Source organism: Pinus tabuliformis, chromosome 9, assembly GCF_031772625.1.
Source record: "Pinus tabuliformis cultivar Carrire ecotype Pingquan chromosome 9, CPIR1, whole genome shotgun sequence".
NCBI classification, from domain to species: Eukaryota; Viridiplantae; Streptophyta; class Pinopsida; order Pinales; family Pinaceae; genus Pinus; species Pinus tabuliformis.
Window position 1 is genome coordinate 348,389,491 of NC_142307.1, and position 6,079 is coordinate 348,395,569.

A 6,079-nucleotide genomic window follows, 5' to 3' on the forward strand; every position below is an offset into this window, starting at 1 on the left:
AATTCACTAAATTGAAACATATTTATTAACCCTTCACCTTCATCGAATAATTCACTAAATTTAAACATATTTATTAACCCTTCACCTTCATTGAATAATTTGAGAAATTTATGAATGTTATTTTCCATTAACATCGTAATAAAACTACACAACTACAACAGGACCAAAGTCCTTAGATGAAAATTAAAATACTCAAAAAAAAAAATTAAAAATACTTAAAAATTCTGACTTGACCTACTTTGTTTGGGTTTGCCATCACTCCAGCTAACTTTTAATTAAACCTATTATTTAGTAAACTCAATTATCAATGTTTTCTGATTGCAAAATTTATTTTACTTTCATATTATTAAAAATATGAATAATTCATCATACTTTTTCCAATGAAATTGTCTAAACAAACCATTCGAAACTGCAAAGAGTTACATCACCGCTTCTCCCTGTTAAAAAGCCCAGGACCTTTAAGCTGATGTGAAATATTTTGACCATGATCCATATGGACAATTGCATGCCACTGGCTACATTTTTATGACAATACGTACTACTGACTTCTCTCGACAAAAAGTCCAGAAGCTCCATTGACCGAACTCCTATTGGCGGTGTTAGTGAAACCTGAGACGTACTGAACTCCGGTGGAAGGTAACCATGAATCTCCTTCAATGAATTTTGAGACTGTAAATTGGCTAGCCTCGCTTGAGCTATTAATCACTCGATACCCCGCCCATTTGACCCGATTTGTAGTGCCTGCACCAGGGCCGTGGTTCATATATTCCCCATAGTAGAGGGTGCTGAGGGCGAAGGATCCATTCCATTCGAACCAACCGGCGGGTTGAATCAAGTCGCCCAGAAAAGATTGCATGAAGACAGTGCGAGAGTACTCTTTCCATGGCCTCCCAAGATATGCCTCGAACGAGCTCTTCACTGGAACCAGGTCCGGGGCTGCGGTCACATTACAGTTCTGAATGGAAATTCCAGTGCACTCATTGGGGTCCTCCCTGCCCTGAGCGGTGTAAAAAATCTTCTGTTTCTTCAGGGGTCTCCGCGCCAGGAGATTGCAATTCTGAAAAACGACGGCGGAGTTGCCGAAAATGAAATCTACGGTACCATAGATATCGCATTCTCTGTAAAACTGACGAAAGGAATGGGCGTAAAGGGTATCCTGGTAACCCTTGAAGCTGCACCTATAAAAGGCCGAGCGATCTGATCCCACACGCAGGGCCACCGCCTGGTGCTTCGCGGCTCCTGCCGTGTTCTCGAAGGTCATGTCGCGAGCGATGAATCCGTTTCCAGTCACAGCTGCAATGTTACATACCAACTACATTATTAATAAAATAATAATGTTCAAATGCGGTTTATATTTGTGATAATTTACATACCAACTACGTTATTGGTAAAAAGTGAAACACGGTTTATGTTTGTGATAATTTGTGGAAAATTACTGTTGTGCTCCGTCAAGGTGTGAAAGTAAGTATTATTTTGGATTTTTATAGACAAAAACTAGAACAATTATTTCACTTCATTTTTCTTATTTATTTTATTTTTGGTAAAATGTGAAATACAAGGTTTATTTGTGGAAAATGTTGTTGTGTTTTATCATTCTATTTCTCTAGAAAATTGGGACAACTATTTTAAGAAGTTGTATGACTCTTTGGACACCATGGGCACCATTTTAAGTTGATTTTAGTTTAGGATTAATAAGCTCGCTAATGGGAAAGCTAAAGATATTGAAGGATACCAAGCTCAAATCATTAAAATGGGAAGATCTATCCTCATTCCTCATCTCCACAAGCTTCTCATTTTGGCTACACAACATGACTTCCCTAAGCTTTGGACACAAACCCTTTTTGTGCCTATCTTTAAAAATGGGTCTCCAACTACAGGACCATTATGATTAGCCACGCCCTAGCCAAGCTATATGGGCTCATTTGGGAAAAGAAGCTTAGCCTTTGACTTGAAAACCATAGTAAAAGAGCTAAACGGAAAGCTGATTTTAGGAGACATCACTCGACTATCGAGCATCTTGTTTCTCCCAGTGTCATTGACGAGGAATGTCACAATAGTAACGCTGATCTTTTCTGTTTTTTTGTGTACTTTAGAAAAACTTTTGACACTGTTCCACGAGATAAGCTGGGAGAGACTAGAAGAGATCATGGTTCCTACTAAACTGAGGATTGTTGTGATCCAGCCTCTACGAGAATGTCATTGCCAAGCTTAAGACCCACGAAGGATGGTCTAAAGATATTAAATGCAATATCAGGGTTAAGCAAGGATTTCCCCTAACCTGTACCCTTTTTGGCATCTACATCGATAAGCTTGAGGAGTGTATGGAAATTGTTTGTTGTAAGAGCACTAAGCTTGGTGGTATAATAATTACTTTTCTCCTTTATGCTAATGATATCGCTCTTCTTTCAAAAATCCATGATGACCTAGAAAAACAACTTAAGACTCTTCATGTCTAATGTTCTAAGATGGGTATGACTCTTAATACAGAGAAGGCTAAAGTCACAATAATTAAATCTAAAAAGACCACCCATGGTAGTTTCATGTATGATAACCATTGTTTAGAGGAGGTTTCTTCTTACAAATATTTGGGTATTGACTTTCCTCATTAGCTCAATTGGAATTGTAGCATTGAGAAAAGGATTATTGGAGGCTAGAAAGCTTATTATGGGCTTGAAAATAATTGTAAGTCGACAAATCTTTGCATTTGGAATAAAAAAGGTTCATCTTTGAGACTCTTATCACCCCTGTTGTCTTATACGGATGTGAAGTTTGGGGTTGCAGTATATCTAGAGAGTCGTGGAGAAAGATTGAGATGATTCAAAAGCAATTCATAACCTACAACCTAAAGATCAAGGGAAATACTCCCTATCCTATCCTCTTGATCGAAGTTGGCATGTCCCCCATTGAAAGTACAACTATGTTTAGATATCTAATGTATAAGAAGAAAATTTACAATGTGGAATCCCACAGGCTCCCAAAAATTTCTTCTAACTTTAGTCAAAACCCCCACCTTCGCCTCAAGCGTGGGTGGCATAAGGATGCCCAATCTTGGCTCAACCATTGGGGGATTAAGGAGGAGATCATCATGGGAAGCAAAGATAGTGTCAAAGATACTATTACCTCCAATTTTAAGGACAAGTTGTGGGATGATAAGGAGCTGGAGGGTAAAAGGAAGCTAAGATACTATAAGGAGGTAATCAACCCTACCCTTGATAACCAAAATTATCTCTCTCTGTTCACCAACACTAAGAAAAAAATGAACATCGCTAGGATAAGAACTAATTCTCCTGAGTTTCGAAATGAAACAAGGTGATGGTCTACTACCAAGACTGCTTGGGATGATAGAATCTGTTAGATTTGCGATACTAAGAAGTTGGAAGATGAAAAACACTTCCTTTTAGACTGCCCGACTCTTACTCACATCTGCTCTCAATTCACTAACATCTGCCACACTTCCAATCTTCTTGACATATTAAGGCAACCCAACTACGCTTCTTTCTCTTCTTTTTTTCATAGAAACAAGATTTTGAAGAATCACATTTAGATTCTTTTTAAAGTGCCATAGACAGCATTAGTCTTAGTGAACGTTAATCATCATCATCAAGTATTATTTGGTATTTAATAAATAAAAATTAAAATAATTATTTCACTTCATTTTCATTTTTATTATTTATTATATTTTATGAAATTTTAAAAATCATTTATGACACTTTTATTATTTATTATATTTTGTGAAATTTTAAAAATTATTTATTATATTTTTTTACAATCTTACATTTACCATGGTTTAAATCAATTTTGAAAAATAATTAATTTTATTTTCCCTTCGTAAAATTGATAATTCTAATAGTAAACATAAATTATAGAACAGCACCTCCTAATAAAAGTACAGAAAAACCTTTCCATTTACAATAATCAAGTTAGGTTTAACATCATAATTTTTCAAACAATAAGTTGATAACATCATAAAATCAATTTATCTCTAAATTAATATTAAAGATTTTTAATTTTTTAATTGATTAGAACTTTATATAATAAGATCTGTTTAATTTTTTAATTGATTTCAACTTTATATCAAATTAGATATTAAGGATATTATTAAACCTATTTGAATTATATGTAATCACAGAGATCAGAAATCACAGGACTTACCAACAGTTGCAGAACGAAAGGTTGTGAAATTGTCCTTCACATTTCGGTTTCCGGTGACCACTGTGACATCCATGCCATCTCCAATGAACATGATATTTGTTTTCTTCTTCCGCAAGTTCACATTTTCTGCATAAACTCCTGCTTTTATATGAATTACGTATCTTGCCTGGCTCTTCGCAGGAGCCTTGTTCACTGCCTCTGTAATGTTCGTGTAATTTCCACTGCCGTCCTTCGCAACCACGGCGTTCGGCTTTACCGTGCTTGTTGAGGATTGCAAAACCCTTCGATCTCCGGCCGACATCCAAGTCGGAAAACCGTCAGAATCCATGGGCATGAAATTGGGGCCAGATTTATCCGATAACAGACGGCCATTCTGAGTCGGAAAAGTTCCCCGCAGCTTGGCCAGTCTCGAAGCTTCGGCTGAAATATTCTTGACTATCGCCAGCGAATTGCTGACAAGATGAGAGACATTCCGCAGCCCTCCCAGCAAACGTTGCTTGAGATTCCCATCGCTGCGAGAGAAACTATCGAGGCAGGTGTACTGGTTCGTGATGGCCGCGCTCAGCAATGTCTCGAGGTCATTGGCGTGCTGTGGAATTGACATGAAAGTCGCCTTCTGCAAATCGGAGAGCGTGCCGTGCAATTCATCGAGCGTGTCGTCGAATAACTCGAAACAATCTTGCAGTGCACCGCGTTGTCTTTGGTCGAGACCGGGGCGAGATAGGCTGCGGGCTTTGGCGTTTGCCTCCTCCACCGCATTTATACTCAGATTCACGACGACCTTCACAATCTCCATGGAGTCTGGCTGTTGAGATAATCCAGGAAAGCTCGAAACGGTGGATACGCAGAATTCCGGATGCAGTGTGCTGCTGCAGGCGCCGTGGACAGCATCGGATGTCGATTTCCAATGCATTATTTGCCCGCCTCCACCAGTCCTCTCTTTACTAAATCGATTGGAAACCCCTACTGATAAACCAGTAACAGAAACTATGAGCAATGTGGATGCGAGGGCAATGGCAAGGATTCGCGTAGGGTATTTCCACCTTGCAGCTCTCATGCTGGATTCCCCCCATCCAGCGTTGATATTGGAATAGTTTATATCCATGCTACTCATTTTGTATTGATGCAGAGCTTTCCCAGACTCGGAAGATCAGAAGTTTTTCATCCGAAACCCCGACTAACAATGCCCTGTGCGAAGGGTTTACGGTTAGCTTGATTGCTGATCGACTTAAATATTATGAGCAACAGCGCAAAGCACTATGGAGATTTCTTTTTATGGATGCTTGAGGTTTTTATTTACTAAATTATATATTAATGTTGTTAATGTGGTTGTCTTATGGTAAATAGGTTGTTGGATTTGAAAGTAATTTAATTTTTTTTTTAATTATTTTAGGTTTTGGAGTGTGAAATGTTTTTTGGTTAGATATTTTTTTGGTTTAAAGTGTATTTTTAATACATAAATAAATCCAAAACACTTACAATCTTTAGAATAGTCTAATTATATGCTAATTCCAACTAATCTTTACGATATAAATTTCACAGATATTTGAAAAGATATACCAAAAAATTCTAAAGCATATAACAGTTAAACTAAATCATTCAAATCCAATAATTTGTATGTCACTAATTTCAATCCTTAAATCCAATATTAAATAAATACTACCTTTACTCGTAGTAAAATCAGGTAACCATATGACGTTTATTATTGTAAATATGCACAATTTTATAATAATTTAAATTTAGTTTTTTATTAATATATTGATAATTATTTAAATGAAAATAATTTAAATAGTTAAAAAATAAATTTAAATTTAGTTTTTTATTAATATATTGATAATTATTTAAATCAAAATAACTTAAATAGTTAAAAAATAAATTTATTTGTTAGATTATTAATTTATTTTCTGTAATTGTTTTGAATTTTGAA

The 6,079-nt window shown here is 36.4% G+C and overlaps 1 pseudogene; it reads right to left on the minus strand.

Annotated features, from left to right (window-relative positions):
- Nucleotides 1-538: 538 nt before the first annotated feature.
- On the minus strand, nt 539-5,266 carry LOC149148639 (pectinesterase 2 pseudogene; annotated as a pseudogene).
- Nucleotides 5,267-6,079: the final 813 nt, after the last annotated feature.